Source organism: Podarcis pityusensis, assembly GCF_964106645.2.
Source record: "Podarcis pityusensis genome assembly, chromosome: 10".
Classification (NCBI taxonomy): domain Eukaryota; kingdom Metazoa; phylum Chordata; class Lepidosauria; order Squamata; family Lacertidae; genus Podarcis; species Podarcis pityusensis.
In genome coordinates, this window is record NC_138035.1 from 46,262,182 (window position 1) to 46,283,162 (window position 20,981).

The 20,981-nt window shown below is 44.7% G+C and overlaps 1 protein-coding gene and 2 long non-coding RNA genes across 3 annotated transcripts in view; 2 read left to right on the forward strand and 1 right to left on the reverse strand.

Moving 5' to 3' along the window:
• RAP1B (RAP1B, member of RAS oncogene family) overlaps positions 1–1,079 on the reverse strand; it is a 25,202-nt gene extending 24,123 nt beyond the window's left edge. Inside the window, exon 1 of the mRNA XM_080972042.1 lies at positions 1,057–1,079. The gene's annotated coding sequence lies outside the window, so the exon portion shown is untranslated. The remainder of the gene's footprint in view (positions 1–1,056) is intronic.
• On the forward strand, positions 192–3,984 carry LOC308457844. Its single transcript, XR_013977125.1, has 4 exons — positions 192–746; positions 2,431–2,509; positions 3,585–3,683; positions 3,931–3,984. It is a non-coding gene; the product is annotated as an uncharacterized lncRNA (long non-coding RNA).
• A 4,329-nt stretch (positions 3,985–8,313) lies between these two features.
• On the forward strand, positions 8,314–10,757 carry LOC308457845. Its single transcript, XR_013977126.1, has 2 exons — positions 8,314–8,374; positions 10,457–10,757. It is a non-coding gene; the product is annotated as an uncharacterized lncRNA (long non-coding RNA).
• Positions 10,758–20,981: the final 10,224 nt, after the last annotated feature.

Sequence of the window (20,981 nt, forward strand, 5' to 3'; positions counted from 1 at the left end):
TGAGGGAAGGGAGGGGGGAATGACCTCTCTGCTCCGCACCCAGCGCGCACGCGCGGCCGGCCGGCTCAGTCCTGAAGACACTGCAGCCTTTCCCCCCCCCCGCGCACCGCCTTACTTCCTTTCTCTTCTCCGCCTCTCCTCTCCCTCCGCCCCACGACACACGCACACACATGCCGTCCCGCAACCTTACGCAGGGCCCCCATCCTGCCGCAGCTCCAGCAAGCAGCCCCCAGAGAGAGCGAGAGAGAGAGAAGTCGTCGCCTGCAAACGCGTGGAGAAGAAGCGAGCAAGCAGCGCCCCATTGCCAAGGCGCTATAGTTAGGGGTGGGGGAGAGAACCTGGTGTGCAAGGGAGAAGTGCGGCTGCAGGGCATGGAAGGGGGAGGAGGTTCGATCGCGCCACGTTTTCGGGCAGCGAAGAAGGGTTCTGTAAGAAGAACGCCGGCATTCTAAACATCCTTATTAGGAAGCCCCATGGAACCCAGTGCGGGGATCAGTTCCGAAGGGTCATGTTTAGGACCACCGGATTGTTGCATCTTCAGTGGCCTCTCCGTTCGAGACTCTTGCTAAATGATCGCGATGTAGGATGCCGGCAGTTTTTCATGCTTAGGAAAGCCATGCTCCTTTCGCGTCCCCGCCCAGTTTCCCCTTCTGGGATGACATTCCTCATCTACAGACTCCCCAAGGGGCAGCTCTTCACGCAACTGTTGGCAAGAATAGCCCGGTCAGGCATCCATCTCAAAGCCGGTGTGGGAAAAGGACTGCTTTATGTTGTGAAATAATTCTGTGCAGTTTGAGCCTGTGCAGAGTTAGGTATTGAAACGAGTAGGGAGAGGCACGCCTAACTGGACCACGAATCCAGAATAAGTCATGAAGACTTAACAGCACAGCCCTAAGGATGTTACTAAATCCTGCTGTGTCCAGTGGGACATACTGCCTGGGAAAGCATGCATAAGATTCCAACTTAAGTCCCGTTGAAAGCAAAAGGGACTTGGGCTTCAATCCTGTTCACACTTAAAGGGGGGGGGGGAGCACTGCAGATTTCAGCTGGACTTACTTCTGGGTAGACATGCACACGAGGTCTCCTTGTTCTGCTGGTTTGAATGGGATGTTCGTCACAGCACTCACTTTAGGGGGATTGGGAGCACACTGTTGTGCAAAACTGGCAGGAAATTGCAGTGACAGTGACACTCCCAGGAAAGGGAGTGGGTGTGGTGGCAGAGGAAAGGCAGGCAGTTGCTGACATAAAATACAGAAAAGAAGAAAAGCTGCATTTCCCTAAAGTGGCTCTCTTATCTTTCATTGTTTATATATGATATTTTTACAGCCTGATCTTAATCAGTTGGCAAAGCAATGAAATTTACTTATCTGCAAACTTGGTTAGGATAGGGCTACAAATATACTGTACAAACTGATTGACATTTGTCACTAGTTTTATCTTAACCAACTACTCTGTGGCATAAGATTAATATAATCAACATATTCAGAAACTGAGACAGGTCCCAAGTTACCCAGAATGTCCATGGCTATAGACTTCAGCTCAAAATGCTCAGATGATCCTGTACTCTGGCCCATTTTCTTAAGAGAAATCATTTTTCGTAATCCCAGGAGTCTTATCAACATACCATGATCGTACAGTAAAAACTGTACAGAAATTCAGAAATAGTGCTTCATCTAAAAGCACATTTTAATGTTTGAATAGTGGGTGAACATTTAATCCCAACCACTTTAAATCCCATAAAATTCCAAAAAGGCATTTGGCACATATAAATGATTAGCACCGCCTAAATTCAGTTTACCACATAAAATAAAAGTGCCTCATGATCTACTGAGATATAAAAGAATTCGGCAAAGCAGTCGTTACATTATACTGGAATGGGAAGATATGTTGCTGCTGATGTATTTATTTATATATATATTTAAATGCACCGGATCTGGGGCTGGCGTAAAGCTACACACATGGCCATGAACTGAAGGGACATAAAGGTATGACATCTCTGCTCCTCCTCTGTGCCACCCACATCCATATTTTTCTTATGGGCCAGCATGACAGTGTCATACCAGGGCCGCTCATTCATTCATCCATTCATTCCACTCACTTATATCCACCTTCCTTCCATCATGTGACTTCCCTTTTAATTCTCAGCATTTCCCATGGACTTTCAGTAGCCCAAACAATACTATCACCCAAAAAAATCTCATTGTAATTTGTGGATTTGAGAGAACGCCGGACAGTAAAGGTTCAATCTTATGTACCCTTTCCCAGGAGTACACCATTGCTGTTAGTGGGTCTTCTGAGTAGTCATGTAGGTGATTACACCGTAAGGATTTCCATGGACATCTTAATTCAGTATTTACTCCCTTCAATTAAGACTTCAACTTCCGGCGGGTGTTGATGAACCATTTTGTTTTATTTTTTGCATTTAATCAGCTAATGACTTTGGGGCGTGGAACATCACTTCTGAGCCTCCAGATGCTGCTTATCTAAGGAACACTGCACCTTTCTCTAGGTGAACACTATATTAGATTAATAATAATAATTTAAATGCAGGACCTCTTTACATAGCATATGTTAATATCACAGCCTTATCCTTGGATCTGATCAGCTGTGATGAACGGCTATTTTCTCCTGTTTATGTAGTGACAAACGACAATCATTTGATAATTCATACGTACGTAGCCTTACACTAAAAAATGGATAGCATCTACCACATACTCAAAATCACTTGGGTGCAGTGCTGGGCCCACTTAAAGCCAATGAGCTGATCAGTGCTGTAAGCCCCATTGGTTGCACTAAGAGTTTCTTGATGTTGAACTCCCTAGTGTGGCCAATCCCAGTGGGTTTCTGTGTTGGTGCTCATTGGTGCCCTGCTTGCCAAGAGTGTGCTTGAACTTCCGGTTGTTCCTTTGCAGACACATATCCACACCTGATATCACATAATGTTGTCAAGCGTGGGGCAGGTGGGCATGGAATGGGATAAATGGCGCAATGGCCAAATTAGGATCCCTACTGGGCCTAGTTAGGTTTGTGGACCAGAGATCCCCCTCTGCTGGTTTAAAGGCACAAGACTCCTGCCAGAAGAAAGGAGGCTAAACATATAGCATGAGATTATGATATTGACGTCTGGTGATGCTTGGCCGTTAATAGGCAGTAGTGATTAAATGTATCCATGTTATGTTATCTTGTGCATGTGCCATTATTTGCTTCAGACACCATTTGTGGTTTATGGACACTCAAGAAATTTAATCTAATGGCTGCTGTGTTCCCCTTGCCTTACAAATGACAGTGACTATCAATGGCTTTCTAAAGTATTTACACAACTTGATGAAACCACAATAGTTAAATGTCAATATGTGCAGAAGGCTTAATAGGCAAGATGTATTGCCTATTACTTCTCTGTATGAAGTTCACCCATAGACTGTAGAGGACATTTATTTATAACCCAGAGTTGGTTAGCTCATGCCATAGCTCCCCGTGGTACTGATAATGATATAGTAGAAGCTGGTTTAATGAAAAGATGCTCCCAAAATCAAGTTTGGGAAGGTGTTTAAAAACAAACAGTTGCTGTATATTCCTGGATTCAGAGAGGAAAGGAAGTTTAATTAAACTGCCCCATCAAGAAGAACTGTAATGATGAAACATGATTAAAGTGAGGTGGCAGAAACTGCAAACAGAACAGGAAGGTGAGTAGGATTGTAGAAATGTACTTTTAAAGATCGCTTGCCTAAGACAGTCTATTTATTGCACTGTTTAGATGGCTCAGTACTGCTATTCTGAAAATTAAAAGTGAAAAATTAGATTTAGTTTGGGAACTGGGGGTGTTTTAAAATATATTTCCCCCCATGGTATTGTAGAGCATTGTATTCTCTGTATGCACTTCTTGGAGCCTCATTATATTAGATTTCTTTCTTTCTTTCTTTACTGGTTTAGAAAATATATTGAAACAGAAGTCAAAAAGTGGAACAAAGAGAAAGAAAATGGAAGTTTATTATTGTCTCTCATGTGTAGGGCAGCTGCTTTGGTGAAGGCAATTTGCTTCAGCAAAGCCTACCAGAAATACCTTCTCTGGGTTCCCCACTTTGCCCAGTCTCTTCCCCAGACACACCGAGAGCAGGGCCTTCTCATGCAATTTCTTTCCCATCCTACTTCCAATCCACTAGGCAGTGGTTCTCAACCTGTGGGTCCCCAGATGTTGTTGGACTACAACTCCCATCATCCCTGAGCTCTGGCCTTGCTAGCTAGGGGTGGTGGGAGTTGTAGTTCAACAACATCTGGGGACCCACAGGTTGAGAAAGCCTGCACTAGAGGCTCAGTGGCAGTGGTTCTCAAACACTTTGCAGTGTGGGAACCTTTTACTTTAAACAAAACTCGGTCAAACCTTTGCAGTAAATTCTTTTTCAACTTTTTTTTTTTAAGGGTGTTGGGAGGAATTATTGGGAACTTACTGTCAAGCAAGGGAGAGCCAGACAGAACAACAATTTTAAAAAGCAGCAATGCTGAGACTTTGAAAAACAGAGCTTTCATTGCCCTGATCTCATCTAATGGGAGCAGTTTCCACCACTCCTCATCTAGCCAGTCCCTGACACACATTCTGGATTAGTTGTAGTTTCCGGGTCACCTTTAAAGGTCTTGGGTTACCAAACTGGTCCCTTGCCACTAAACGTTGGAGACCCCCGGTCTACACTAACCACAGTACTCCAGGATTTCAGACAGCTCAACCTAGAGATGAAAAGGGTGGCGCTGTGGGTTAAACCACAGAGCCTAGGACTTGCTGATCAGAAGGTCGGTGGTTCGAATCCCCGTGACGGAGTGAGCTCCCGTTGTTCGGTCCCTGCTCCTGCCCACCTAGCAGTTCGAAAGCATGTCAAAGTGCAAGTAGATAAATAGGTACCGCTCCGGCGGGAAGGTAAACGGCGTTTCTGTGCGCTGCTCTGGTTCGCCAGAAGCAGCTTAGTCATGCTGGCCACATGACCCGGAAGCTGTACGCCGGCTCCCTCAGCCAATAAAGCGAGATGAGCGCTGCAACCCCAGAGTCGGCCACGACTGGACCTAATGGTCAGGGGTCCCTTTACCTTTACCTTTAACCTGGAGATGCAAGTGATTTTATCTGGGACCTTTTCCAAAGTGTTTGCTCTCCTTCCTTGTATGGCCCAAGCAATTCACATATGGAGTCCAGGGTTAATTGTTTCTGGTGCACCCCCTCAGTGCCTCCAGATGGCTCTCTGCCAGCAATGGAGCCAAATTAATATATCAATCATAGCAAGATTGTGGTGCTGCTATCCTAGGAAAAGAAGCTCACTCCAGTTGTTTTTTTAAATAATCAATATAATAGGGATCTAAAAGTCTTCTTTAAAAACAGTGAAGCCAAGCAGCTTCTTTTTTATCTTATAAATGCCACTCAAAAGATGTATCAAGTTACCCAGGATTGTTAGGGTAAGCAGAATATAACAAAAGAGACTGGCAAGAGTTCTACTGCAGCAAGCTTTATTGTGCAAAGCCCAGTCTATTATTCTCAGATCATGTAGATGAATTTCTGACACAAAGCTGATGTGCCAGCCTGGCTGGATGAAGACAAAACTGGCTCTTTTTTTTATTTAATAGGACCAAAGAACCTGGGATAACATTTCATGCACATCGATACCTTGAGGGAAAATATTGAACAATCTATTCATTCCAGACAGTTGCATGGAGGGGCACTTCGCAAACCCAAAGCATTAGCTCATCTGCATTATTGCACATCATAGCTCAGAAGTAGTATTTTATTAGCGGATGGTCATAAACTGCATTGTATAACAACCTGACTCTTGGCAAATAAACTGGGAACTGTTTGTCCCTCGCTCCTTTGAATCATCCCCACACAGTTCTTTTCATTTGTGGCATAAGCTGCTGCTACTGATTAAAATCAGTCACATCCATTTCAGCAAAATAGCACACTCCCCGCCAACCTTTCCCGAGTGATGGGGATTTCACACTAGCTGTTCCTAGTTTGGAGGAAAGAGCACCTTTGGTGTCAAAATGTCAAAATCTGTCTCTTTATGAAGGTTTAGTGACAAGGCTGCAGCGGCCACGAGACAACCTCTGGGCGTCACACTTCCCAAAGTGAATTGTGTGAGTCACCAGGTGGATCTGAGGGTTTTCTGAATGCGAGAGTCCCAGAAGTCTTCAGATTGCACCCGTAATTCCTGCAACTATAGTTCCTGTCTTCTGATACAGGGTGTTATGTACTGAAGTTCTCACCCTGGGCCAGCAGGGGGATACCGTAGATAGTTTTCACTCAGGTCCACATATGCAAATAAGGGATCGAAAGTGACATTCAGTGATTGGATAGTTACAGAAAATGGTTACTGTTGCGTTCTAGTGGAGCTCTATATAAGCAGGCTGGCTGAACCCTTCAGTTCAGTTCTGTTCCGGCCTGTGAATAAACAAGAGCTGTTTGACGAATCGCTGGAGGACACCAACAACCTGGCTCCACTTATGATTAGGGCGGTATCAGAAACCCAGGCAGCACCCCGCAATTTGTGCCTCATCCATCTAAATACACTCCAGAACACCCAATTAACCGGAACATGTTGCCCAGCCTGCCTCAAAACTACTCATTTTCAAATTACATAGGAAGCAGAGTCAAACCATTGGCCATCTAGCTCAGTGTAGCCTACACTGACTGCCAGCAGCTCTCTGGAATTCAGGCAGGGTTCTTCTTTCCCAGCGCTCCCCCCCATAGATTCCAGGGATTGAACCTGGGACCTTCTGCATGCAAAGCAGGTGTTCTACCACAGAGCTGTAGCCCTTCCCTGGCTTAATAATCAGTGGAGTCCCCACTATGCAGTGCTTTCTTTCCGGAAAAAAAGATGGGGGAACTCACCACGAAGTTTGTTTCTTTATTGTGGTCCCAGTTGCAGTGCCACACCCACCCACCCTGGGCAGTGGCTAAATGCAAGATGTGATTAATAAACTCAAGCAGACGATGATCTGGATTAAAAATTGGCCACGGCTTTATTGATTACAGATATAGGTGGATTTTGGGCTCAGGCATTGGGTGTATATCCATTCTGGGTCTGCCCCTCCCCCCCCAACACCCGGCCAACAACAAGAACAAAAAGAATTACCAGTATTTGATTTTTAAAAGGTTCACCCAAGTTCCTGCTCAAAAGAAAACTTCTGCCACTTTGCATGCCTAAATGATATATTGAAAACTTACAGCAGATGTGAAAATGCAAAACTATAATCAAGAAAGATATAAGAAGATAAAAAGAGGAAGATCAAACAGGAAAATTAACAAGAAGGCAATTCTCATTATACCTAATCTTAGATGGTACGTGAAAGGGTGCATTTTATCAAGTGAATAGTTGTGGGCATTTAATAACATGTACACAACTTTTTATACCCCCTCCTTTAAAACCATTTTCTGTGTTTCTCCCCAGTGTGTCTGTAAATCTCTCTCTCTCTCTCTCTCTCTCTCTCTCTGTGTGTGTGTGTGTGAGAGAGAGAGAGAGAGAGAGAGACTCTGGTATGGCAACTGGCAGTGCGATGAAAATTTGTTTAATGCACGTAGTTCATTTGAAATAGCTAAAATGCTTGATTGATTTAATTATTTACCCAGCTTGGCTTGGGAAGTAATCTACACAGAGCTCAGGTACACTAAAGTGGTATAAATGGAAGTTTTAGAAATTAAAAAGGGGATGTGGGAGAAAGGTACTACTGGTGAAATTTTTTTATCTTATAACAGACGGTTGGAAATAACTAGGTTGGAATAAAGAGAAGCTAGAGTGTCAGATATAGAACCAGATTTTAATATTCAGAAATTTAGGAATTAACTGATTCCAGACTTTAATGTGGGCTTAGGTTTTTAAAAAAGGAAACAAAAAGTAGCCTCATTACTCCTCTGTACAAGGGGATATATTTCTATGGCAACAACCCCGAAATTCCATAGCAACATTAATCTGGTTATTTGCCAGAAAGCCCATTTTACAAGGTAAGTAGAAACCTCAACTTTCACTCCTGCCCTTCAGTGAAACAGCAGTAAAAACTAAAACTCCCTGTGGAAATTCTCACTTCTGTAAGATGAAGGAATGATCATTTTACAATAATGGTCATGCTATGAGTGGTGATGGACAAGTGGCAATGGGCAAACAGGATCGCATGTGGCCTTGTGGGGGAGAAGACCACAATTAGTGTGGGCAGGCTCACCTGGTCCGTGAATCCAATGCTGTGAGGCAGGGGTGGAGATCCACATTATCTTGGGCAGACTCTTCTGGGGGCTGATGGGCGATGCCAAAGTAGATGGATCAATGGATGTAGCTGTTGCCTTAGTACAGCAGGCTAAGATGCAGCCGTAGGAACGCCAGAGGTTTCTACATCTATCCACCTCTCTCCGGTCAGTCAGGCAAGAGCCATTATTACAGTTAAAGGCATATCCCATCTAGACAGCCCTGTTCAGGGAAGTTTTTAATGTGTGACATTTTAATGTATTTTTAATCTTTGTTGGAAGCTGCCCAGAGTGGCTGGGGAAGCCCAGCCAGATGGGCAGGGTACAAATAATAAATTATTATTATTATTATTATTATTACACAAAAGCATTCAAGGAGGGCATGAGGGAGGGCCAGCGAGGGGTTGGGGGGATGGGATTTAGATCCCAGAGGGCCACATAGAAAGGCTAGGAGGCTCACATTTGGCTCCCAGCCCTTGAGGTTCCCCACCCTTGCTGTAAACTTTGAAATAGTCCTGGCCAACTGTTGTTTTCCTACTGCCTTGCTATCTGGTCCAACCACATTTCCCGCCCCCCTCTCAGGAGAAATTGTGATATTGCATGCTTTGCTATGCATAAGATCATGCGGCATAGACTTGTTCTCTTTGGGGCTTTGTCCTTTTGTTTAATATTAATTTTTTTATAGAAAGTATTTCATTTATAAAGAAGTAAAGTGATACAAAGGGGAAAAGGGGGAGAAAGTGAGGGGGGGAAGCAAAGATGTGTATAAGAAAGATAGGGGGGAGGGAAACAAGATACAAAAATCCAATGTAATATACTCCCATACATTCTTATATAAACTGATACAGTGTTATTAGTGGAGTATAGAGTCAGGTTTAAGGTGCTGGTTTTGACCTTCAAAGCCCTTTGTGGCTTAGGGCCATCATATTTACGGGACCACCTCTCCTGGTATGCCCCGCAGAGGACCTTAAGGTCCAAGAATAATCATAGTTTAGAGGTCACGGGCCCTAAGGAAGTCAGATTATCCTCCACCAGGGCCAGGGCCTTCTCAGTGATGGCTCCAACCTGGTGGAATGCTCTGTCCCATGAGACCAGGGCCCTGCAGGATTTAACCTCCTTCTGCAGGACCTGTAAGACAGAGCTATTCCACCTGGCTTTCAATTTGAATTTAGCCTGATCTTTCATTCCTCTTCCTTCCCTCCCCCTCCCCTTTTTATGAAGATTACCTGCTCTGGGATCCCACAGTTAATTCTCCCCTGGCCTCCTCGCTGGCCCAAATAGGACTAATTTAGCCAGCTAGCCCTGGTGATCATCGAATGTTTATTGGATGGATTTCCCCCTAAATTGATTTTTGAATTTTTAATTTATTGTTATTCACACTTTTATACTGTATTTTATGCTGTTTTTTGTTGTATCACAATTAAGTGTTTTAAATTTGTTGTTATCTGCCCTGAGTCCGGTTTTCTGAACCAGGAAGGGCGGGGTATAAATAAAAAATTATTATTATTATTATTATTATTATTATTATTATTATCCTAATACATATGTAGATGTTAACAGCCTACTACATTCTGTATAAACTCATTCCAAATGTTGTCATATTTGTCAAAACAAAGTCTGCATCTGTAAGCAATCCGTTTATAAGTTGCAAGTGTTGTCTTATTGTCGGTCCATTGATTGAAAGGTATCATTTCTTTATTCTTTGGGGCTTTGTCCTTGACGACCTGTTCTGCACTCGCCTTGAAAATGGCAACATAAAAATGGGGGAAAGGCAAAGTACTGACCCAAATGCCATGTCTTTCAATAATACATGGAGATTATGCTCCATTTGCGCCGGAAATAGGATCACAACAGGTTCTAGGGACTCTGGCTTCTTGCATCTTGCTTGAGCTCTTACTTTAGCAGAGAATGAGGAGGGGGACGCACATCCATAAACTGTGAACTGCAGAGCATGCAGGGTGCTGGGAGTGATAAATGAAGCGGGTCACACCTCTCATAAGTACAGTCTGTGGCTGTCTGCAGTGTCTGACAAGCAATATGGCCTCAGTTGGCAGCCAGTACTTTTTTCAAGGTTAGGTGTTTGCTGTTAGTAGATGGGATTTTGGAACCTTAAAACCCTGAAGTGTTCAGAAGAAGATGCACATTCAAACGACCGGCTCAGTAAAAGAATGCAATTGTCACAGAGACATCAGAAGAGCCCTGCTGCATCAGACCAAAGCCCTATCTCAACTAGAACCTTGTTTTCCACAGTGACCAACCAGATGCCTCTGGGAAACCCACAAGCAGGACTTGAAAGCAATAGCTACCATCTCCTGCTGTTTCTCCCATGCTGTCTCTGATCCTGGATGAAATATGCAGCCAACAACATCACTATGACTAATTCAGCAACGTATTGGTTCAGGTCCTGTGGCAAGCAGGGAAGAGCTGACCCAACTTCCACCATAGCCTCTGTATGTACAACAGCCAGCAAAGATTTTATGGCTCCATTTACCATATTTCTTTATCACACACCACCTTGAGAAATGAAGAAATAAATGACGTTGCATTCCGAGCTGACGTGTCGCCTTGCCATCATTGCAAAAGAGATGGCTCACATGTTCAAGTAACTGAATACTAAGTTGTGAAAAGTGGATTGAAATGCCTAGATATGTGAACAGTGAGTCCTAAGATTACATGCAGGATTTCTTTGTTAGTGCAAAACCCTGGGACTTTGCTCCAAAGTCAGAATATTTCAGATATATTTCCTGCAATATTTATAACCCAGCCACCTAAGCGTTCGCATAGTATAACGAATGTAATAAACTCTGATGTAAACTATAACCAAGACAGAGGAACAGAATTACGGTTGCCATGGGAACCCTAATACTGAAGACACTGTAAGCACCAAGTTATATTTGAAGTATAATTTAATAGTTCGAATTACTTGGAAAGTGATATGGAATGTTAATAGCTGGAATATCAGATATGGCATTTGTAATGTTAGTGCCAATTATAGCCATACATACTGTTTTAGTTCTTGGAGGTGTAAATATAGAAAGTTGTCTAGAACTTTACTAGAAAAAAAGAGAGAGTTAATAATCCTGATCAAGGGAGGGCAATCTGTTCATGGTGGAGACGATGGAGCTTTTTCCACCCATTATTTGGTTCCAGAGATGGGGAACCTGATGGTCCTCCATATGTCCTTCGTCCCTGATAATGCTGGCTGAGTCTGACCCTTCCTCTGCTAAAGGTCAGATCATGATTGTTCATCCTTCAAACCATGATCCCTGAGGTCAGCTACTTCAGCCAGAGCCTAGTTGGGTTGGAGGTGAGACCTAGGGGTTGGGGCTTGATATCTGACATGCAGAAAATACTGACCAAGCAAGGACAAAAGTGGGATGATGATTAAGGTAAAGGTAAAGGGACCCCTGACCATTAGGTCCAGTCATGGCCGACTCTGGGGTTGTGGCGCTCATCTCGCTTTATTGGCCGAGGGAGCCGGCGTACAGCTTCCGGGTCATGTGGCCAGCATGACTAAGCCGCTTCTGACGAACCAGAGCAGCGCACGGAAACGCCGTTTACCTTCCCGCCAGAGCGGTACCTATTTATCTACTTGCACTTTGACGTGCTTTTGAATTGCTAGGTTGGCAGGAGCAGGGACCGAGCAACGGGAGCTCACCCTGTCACAGGGATTCGAACCGCTGGCCTTCTGATCGGCAAGTCCTAGGCTCTGTGGTTTAACCCACAGCGCCACAGGCAATGAATTTATTAATTAAATTTACATGTGCAAAAGCAATATTTCTGAACCAAGCACCATGTTTTATTTGTTTTATGTGCTGCAACAGATGTCAGCAAGGGTTTTTTATCAGCCAGAACTCACCAGAACTGGCACCTCTCAGGTGGATGCCATTGCCATTAAAAGAGAACAAGGGAGGCATTCATGGTGAGTTCTGGCACCTCTTTTTCTATAAAAAATAACTCCGGTGTCTGCTTAGAAGAGGCATTCCTCCTGCATGTGAAAGAAGAGAAACTCCCCTTTAAGGTGGTTTTGGCTTTTTATGTCATGCCTACTGCAATTCATGTCTATTGTATCCTGTTAGCACTATTATTTGTTCTTCGTGTTACAGAAGCCCAACAGGCATCAACTATAAGTTGGGCATACACTCCTCCAGAGGGCGTCATATAAATATTTTAATATAATATTTTTAACATCGTAATATTATTTATAATTAAATTTGAGGCTTACTACTTTGTGAGCGTGCATAGGATTGTACCTTATGTCACCCTCAATTTTTCACAAACCCGAGAGTTTTTAAACTTCAAGACAATGGAGATAGGTGCGGTGGTAATATTGCGCTGTAGTTCAGTTGGGAAAATAAAAAAATAATGAGTGGGGCTTGCTGTAAAAGGTTGCCATAAGGAATGCTCCTGTTCAGGGTTCCAGCCAGCCAGACACCACCTCTTCTAGGATACCTCATTCACTTTCCCCTCTGCCTCAGTTTCCTTGTCCACACTTCCAGGGCCGTCTTAAGCATATCCGGCATCGTGGTGCAAAGATCCTTCCAACACCCCCCCTCCCGTTTCCCAGAGTTGCCGACCTATTTTAGGGAAGACAGCGCTGCTGGCAACGTGCCCACCTTTGCGGGGCTGGAGGAGACGGGCAGCAGCTGGAGGGCAGCTCCTCCGGCGGGGAAGAGGTGAAGGCTGGACACGGCGGCTCCCAGCTCAGCTGGCCACTTCGTACTGTGGTGGCCACGGCAAGAAGGCTCCGGGTGCAGCGCTGCTTCGGTGCGGCATGGGGGAGGCAGGTGAGGGCGGTGAGCTGATGCCGGGAGATGCCACGTCCAGCCTCCATCTCTTCCCTGGCACCCTCCAAAACTTGGCGCCCTGGCACCCCATGCCACTTGCCTCTATGGGTAAGACGGCCCTGCACGCTTCCAGTTCTTCAACATTCCATGCCTGCTGAGCATGCTAAGTTCTCATTGGACTGTTTGGATTCTCCCCCACCCCTGTCTTGGTCCCCACCCTGCAAAAAAAATGTACAGTGATACCTCGGGTTACATACTCTTCAGGTTACAAACTCCGCTAACCCAGAAATAGTACCTTGGGTTAAGAACTTTGCTTCAGGATGAGAACAGAAATCATGCTCCGGTGGCGCAGCGGCAGCGGGAGGCCCCATTAGCTAAAGTGGTGCTTCAGGTTAAGAACAGTTTCAGATTAAGAATGGACCTCTGGAACGAATTAAGTACTTAACCCAAGGTACCCCTGTATATTTTTTTGTATAGTTTCAAACTTGTGGGTTTCCCTGAGCCAGCTGATACCTTCTTCTTTTGTGTAGATGATGCTGTTTTGGCTACAGAAGCTCTCACAGTACTGCATTTGTCAAGGAACATCTGACATTAGTTGCTTTCCTCGTTTTTACTTGTTAAGCAGCAAGAGAAATATAGAAGAGGGCAGATCGCGCAGCACATGAGGATCCAGAGCAAAAGAGAAACATGCCCAATCACACCAGGGTTACGCACTCATTGGGGAAACGGATAAGTATTCACAAAGCATATGCGACATGTAGATTGACCGTTAGAAACAGCACGTTAGCGGGATGGCCCTTGTGCAGTGGGAGATGCAGAGATGTTTGGATGCCAGATCTGCTGGACCGCTGCAACACGTGTACATCACTGCACTGCAATAATGCATCAAGACACCCGGGACATTGAGAAGCAACTCGGGGTGATGCAATTGTGCACTGTGTAGTCAGTTTCCAAAACACAGGTGACAGATCCCATAATTTTGCGGGCCTGGATTGGTTCCTTTCAGGAGCTCATGTTTCCTGCAGCTCCTAAATGATGTAGGGAGGGATTTTGGATGAGTCGGAAAGCACCCTGCAATAAAGAGATAAGAGCGTTGTGCTGTAAGCACGGCAAAAATGTACAGTCAGGTAGAGAGAGAAAATGGCATTTAGACAAGCCCCTCAGCAGCTGCTGATAGAATCTGGCCAGCCACTTGTTTTATGTCTCGTGAAATCATCCACAATTGTCTTTCTTCCTCTATCTCCTGCTTATCTTAAGAGGAGTAGCAGCTAACTGAAAAGCACTTTGAGATGTTCTGCATCCTGATGGGGGGAAATTGAATGAAAGATGAAATAAATATGGAAGTGGAAGTGTGTGCGCGCATGCTGGATAATGGTTAAACTGTCAGAAAGCTGGAACGGTTCTTGGTCTTAGTCCCTCCTTGTGGCTACTGATGCTTGAGAATGAATATTTAGTCTGAACCATTTGAACTCTCATTTCGTTACAAAAGTGCTCTAATATCACAACTCCTTTTTCATACATTTAGGGCCAAACTACTTGTGATATTGAATGTGCCTTTGTATCCAAAATGCAAATTGCATCAACTTGGGTGGGGTGTGTGGGGTTGACTTTTAAGCTGATAAGAGCATGTGCTGAGAATGTAACTCCTCCCCTGCTGTAGTCCGAATTTAAAAATGGCTTCTCGGAAGCTGTTATTTGCATTGGTGGCGGGAGAGGAAATATCCCATTGGCACAGATGGAGGGGTTTCCTGCCCCCTCCATGCAAATAGCAGCTTCTGAAAAGTTGTTTTTCATGGGGACCATGGCAAGGGAGGAAAGGGTTAAATTTTCCACAGCTGCTGTGATGCACCAATGGGGAAATGTTCTCCCCATACAAGGTTCAGAGGAGGTCTTTTCTTCTGGAACCACAATAGAGGGAGGAAGGTTTAAAATCCTGCTCAAAGTATGCTGTGATCCCATTAATTCCCAGTCTCCTCAACTGCTTCAATTTGTATTTCTAAAAAGCTGCATGTTACATTAGTGAAGGTAACATACAAAAAATGCATTACATTAGGAGAATTTGCTTTGCAGAAATCTGTTATAGTAGGTAAAATGTCATGCAGACACGTGCATGTTAGGAGAAATTCACACTCCAACGCGGATGAATTTTCAGGAGGATTTTTTGATTATTATTAATTTTTTGCAAACTGCTGTGGAAATGTGGAGAACTGAATTTAAAATTGAAAAAATGAGGAACTCGGAGGAACCCAAACTGACAGTTACTGTCGTCCCTTACAGAGCATGGAAGAAATTTCACCTCTGCCTGTATATGTGTGTGTGTATGCCTGGTGATCATTGCTGGCTGTGACACTGAGGCTGGTGGAGAGGGGGCCTATGGCATTGTTGCTTATGTTGCAGTCAAGGGCATGTGTGCTAGGGACACATTCCCATTGCTGTGAAATCATTGGCTCCCTGTGTGCCTGGACAGATTGTCAGCTTCTGCACAGTCCCTGATCAGTAGACACTGGTGGCGTTTCCAAGGACATCTGTTTGTGTGATTTCCTTCTCCCCTCCCAGGTTAAACATGTATTCACTAGGCTGCATGTTCTGCTCCCACAGTGGCATTGCATATCCACCCCCAGTGTTATGTGCGTATAGGATACCTCTGCCCATCTAACTCATGCAGCAGCAAGGAAGCTTTACAGCCTTGCTAGGCTCTAATGTAAGGTGCATCTATTATTGATGAAGCCAGGAGGTATAGTAACCACACTTGGAAGGTATTTAAAATGTCTTTTACAACAGACGCTAAATATCGCAAGCTTGTGCTAGATAAAAGTGCTGATTTGTGCACAAGTCGTTCTCAAACTACTAAGCAAAAGCCATCACAATTTGTAACCGAACTTGGCCCATATTATAAAACATTTCTACAGTGGTACCTCGGGTTACAGACGCTTCAGGTTACAAACTCCACTAACTCAGAAATAGTACCTTGGGTTAAGAACTTTGCTTCAGGATGAGAACAGAAATTGTGGGTGGCGGCACGGTGGCAGCAGGAGGCCCCATTAGCTAAAGTGGTACCTCAGGTTAAGAACAGTTTCAGGTTAAGAACAGACCTCCAGAACGAATTAAGTTCTTAACCTGAGGTACCACTGTAATTATTTTTTTCTTTCAACACAGTACTCTAATGGCTCCAGACTCTACATCCATGACAGCAGATGACAAAAGAGTCTATGTTGAAAAAGAATACCCTTTGTGCCCTACCTGAATTGCCCCGGTTTACTTTGACCACTTATGATGTGGCGAGGCTAGTGGTTTTCAACCAGTGTTCCGTGGGGCAGCAGTGGGTGCCCTACAAGTCAAGGGGCCATTGTACCCAAAGCCAGTCAGGTTATTTTGACACCAGAGGAAGAAAATCATCACAAGTTCCTGTCCTGCTCCCCAGAAAGAAAAAAAAAATGGGTGGAATCCCACATTGCACGAGGGGACTTCCACTCACTCAGTGGGACTTCACCTTTCTCTCCTCCTCTCTACATCCCTCCATACACCCACAAAATTTGCTCCAGAGGGCCCACAACTCTTGAGCAGATTTTGTGGACATGGAGGGTGTTAAGTTGTGGGTGAACATATCAGACAACACAGCAATCCTTCAGACAGCTCTTGTATATTCACAGGCCAGAACAGAACTGAACTGAAGGGTTCAGTCAACCTGCTTATATAGAGCTCAGCTACAAAGCAACAGTAACAACTTTCTGTAACTATCCAATCACTGAACGTCACTTTCAATTCCTTATTTGCATATGCGGACCTGAGTGAAAACTATCTACAGTATCCCTCTGCCGGCCCAGGGTGAGAACTTCAGTACATAACAGGGGGACTCTGCATGGGGGAGGAGAGGAAAGCAAAGTCACACATGTGTGACCGGAAGTTGGTTCTGCTCTCACATGGACAACTTTGGGTACAACCCAATAACCATTAAATAAATAACCAAAAACTTGCTGCCCTTTCATGATGCACCCCAAATCAGCTACCTGAGAGATCCTTCCCACGCTGCCCAATAGTAGAGCCGGCCCTGCATGCATATTTTTCACCTTTGCCATCATTAAGTAACACAACTGATTCCAGCCCTCACTCAGCAACTGTTCTGTATTTATTTTACTGGAGGGTTTATTATTATTATTATTGCATGCAAATAACTAGGTGCAAAAAACTTCATGGATGATTATTTTCATGCAGAAGTCTGGGAAAACAGGACATTCTGCAGCATCAGCTGCACACCCGACTCCTTTCTGCATATGTAGCAGCTTGCGTTGCCACTGAGTGCAGCAATGACCTACCGTATTTTTCGCACCATAGGACATACTTTTTCCCTCCTAAAAAGCAAGGGAAAATGTGTGTGCGTCCTATGGAGCGAATGCAGGGGGGAGGCAGGTGGGAAAAGCCCCCAAGAGCCGCACACAAGCTCCGTGCGCTCTGGCGGGCTTTTCCACAGGAGGGAGAAGGGACTGACTGGCCGCATCAGTCCCTTCTCCCACCTCCCAGAAAAGCCAGGAGAAGCCGTGCAGCCCTTTTAAAGTGCGCGCGGCTTCTGCCGGTTTTGCGGGAGGTGGGGGAATTCCCCCACTTCCCAGGAAATCCAGGAGAAGCTGCGATCTCTTTAAAGGGGTTGCACGGCTTCTGCGGGCTTTTGGGAGAGGTGAGGGAATCCCCCCACCTCCCAGTAAAGCCAGGAAAGCCCTGCGCAGCGTCTCCCAGCAAGGAGATGCTGCACGGGGCTAAAGGGGAAGCCAAAACAATCAATCAATCCCGCTCGCTGCCTTGGCTTCCTCCATAGCTGCGCGCAACCCCTCCGGCAAGGAGAGGCTGCATGGGGCTATGGATTCTTTAGCCCTGGGCAGCGTCTCCTGGCAAGGAGAGGCTGCACGGGGCTAAATGGGAAGCCAAAACAGCGAGCGGGATCCATCCCGCTCGCTGCCTTGGCTTGTGCCATAGCCGCGCACAACCCCTCCGGCAAGGAGAGGCTGCACGGGGCTATGGATTCTTTAGCCCTGTGCAGCGTCCCCTGGCAAGGAGAGGTTGCGCTGGGCTAAAGAGGAAGCCAAAACAGCAAGCGGGATCCATCCTGCTTGCTGCCTTGGCTTGTGCCATAGCCCCGCTCAACCCCTCCGGCAGGGAGAGGTTGTGTGCAGCCTGTACGCTGCTCTTTGGGGCTGGGGGGGGGGAAATATTTTTTTTCTTGATTTCCCCCCCTAAAAACTGGGTGCGCCCTATGGTCCGGTGCGCCCTATGGTGCGAAAAATATGGTAAATGATTGTAATGATAGCAGGTTAGACAAGGATGCCACGTAAACTGCAAGTTCCCCGATGGTCTGGGTTAATCAGTCTTAGAGAACTACTTGTTTCATTTATGGGTGATGAAATCTGCATGAGTTTGAAAAGTGCAATCAAATCTTTGATGCATGGCAGACTTGCGGAAGAGTCCATTCAAAAGGAGAGCTGTTAACCATCATAAATCTGCATTCAGTTTGGGGTTTTCTTTAGTTTTTTTTCCAAAAGTTTGTACCAGTTTGCCATTCTTAACCCCCAATCTGCCTCCTGAGAAAGAATACAGAGGCTTAATCAATACTGACAACATTAAACAATCCGTTTCCTGGGATACAAAATGGAACAAGTTGCAATTATAACAAAACAAAAGCATGCAGAGGTTAAAGAGCGAGATCAAAACAGTAGCAAAGTTCCAAAGTACTGTTAGAGATGCTAGAGACCCTAGAAATTCATAAATGGTTGGATTTTGATTAACTGGGATATGGATGAAAGTATAAACTGCAGAGCTGTGCAAGATAGGGAATCCCTGGGCTGGCTCATGCAAACCAGCCTGGCTGGCCTAGTGAAGAGCAAATCTGTTAAAATGACAAAAGGTGTTGATGGGCCATCTGCAGGAATCCTTTGCCCTGGGGAGACAGATGTTGCCAAAGTGATAGGGTGTGTCTTTGAAGTGACAGGAAAAGGGAATTTTTGAGCAAGATGAAGAAGAAGGGAGAGACAAGACTGGGATCCATCTTGGGCAGGCTGGCTGGGAAAGATACCTTGGACTCAATGGCTGGATTACTTGAGGTGCGGTAACAAGCCCCTCTTGAAATAATGTAAGATCTGGACTCCCTCCATGGAGACTGAAGGTATCAATGGGCGAATGAACCATGTTTCTTAAAGCTATGACGGTCTCCGACATCTCAATTCTCCAAAGGGACACAGAACCCAGGTGAGTGCCTGGAACCACCTGAGATCTTGCTATCACTTGGCTGAGAATGGAAGTGGCATCCAACTTTTGTAACAATACTTTAATATGGCTGCTTCTGACATTCTTCAGCTCATGATTCTGAATAGTGTTTGCATTATTGTAAAGAAGCAATGAAGAAATTCACACACACCCCACACTGAGAATTTAATTAATCTGGAGCACTTTGATATAACATTATTTTATTGCACTCAAGTAATCTACTCTTCCCTCCTATTTGGTAAATCTAAACCCTTGCCTTCTGCCCCAAACTCCTCCCCTGATGACTCTACTGCTATTCCCTTGAGACGAGGGCCCTGCAGGATTTAACTTCCTTCCGCAGGGCCTGTAAGACAGAGCTATTCTGCCTGGCTTTCAACTTGAACTTAGCCTGATCTTTTATTCCCCTTCCTTCCCTCCCCCTCCCCTTTTTATGAAGATTACCTGCTCTGGGATCCCACAGCTAATTCTCCCCTGGCCTCCTCGCTGGCCCAAATAGGACTAATTTAGCCAGCTAGCCCTGGTGATCATCTAATATTAATTGGATGGATTTCCCCCCTAAATTGATTTTTGAATTCTGAATTTATTGTTATTCATGTTTTATACTGTATTTTATGCTGTTTTTTGTTGCATCAATTAAGTGTTTTAAATTTGTTGTTAGCCGCCCTGAGCCCAGTTTTTGAACGGGGAAGGGCGGGGTATAAATAAAAAATTATTATAATGTTGGGAAAAGGTACTAGCTGCAGTATGTCGCTGTTCTTTTTGTATTGCCTTCCTTATATACTTTAATTCTAGCTCTCTAATTCCGAACTGAAGGGGGTGGGCACTAGAAACCCCCAGCCAGAGGATCCTTAGATGATTACTTTAAAAAAAAAAAGAAAGAAAGGTGGTGTTAAATTTGCATACACTTGGTGCGTCTATTAGAAACCAAAGGAGGCGTGCTCCATTTTAATTTGTTGATGCATGATGGTAAATCAAAGTAGTGTCACAACCAGCAGAGAAATTCCTTAATGAATTGGCAGTGTTTGAAGATGTGAGAAGAGCACATAGAAAAAACATCAAAGCAGTCAGAATAAAAATAGCTGGGCAAGGAGGGAAAGCAGCCTTTTAAGAAAAGACTTGCCATCTTGCCAAATGATCCATGAGTTTGCAAAGAATAAGTGATAATGAAGCACAATAGATATGCCAACCATGAGAGCACATTAATACTAGCCACAAATATGGTTATATAATAATAGATGCTCAGGAAATGACTGGAAGTTGGGTACAGTGAGGCTTATCTGCAGCTATATTTACATGTCAGGGCAAATGGTTTGGGACGTGGTTATTTAAAGCAACACTTCTGTCATGTGAACTTGCCAGGTCTTTAAGATCAACTTCAGAAGACATCCTCCGGACAATCTAGTCTTTTCAGCGGTGGCACCCCACCCAGATTCATAAAGCACCCACAATATTGTCATTTAGGTGCCTGGTTAAGGTTTTGAAGAATAGCTCAGTTGGTTAGAGCGTGGTGCTGATAAGCCCAAGGTTGCAGGTTTGACCCCCGGTACAGAAGAGGTGGACCAGTTGATCCTCAGGGTCCCTTCCAATTCTATTGTTCTATGATATTTATTGTTTATTGAAAAGTTTTCAAGAATTTTACAGTAGAAGAATTTACTCCTACTTTATCCAGTTACATAACTGGAGATACAGGAAATGTAAAATTGAGCTTCCATCTCCTATGCTGTCATTCTCCTGCT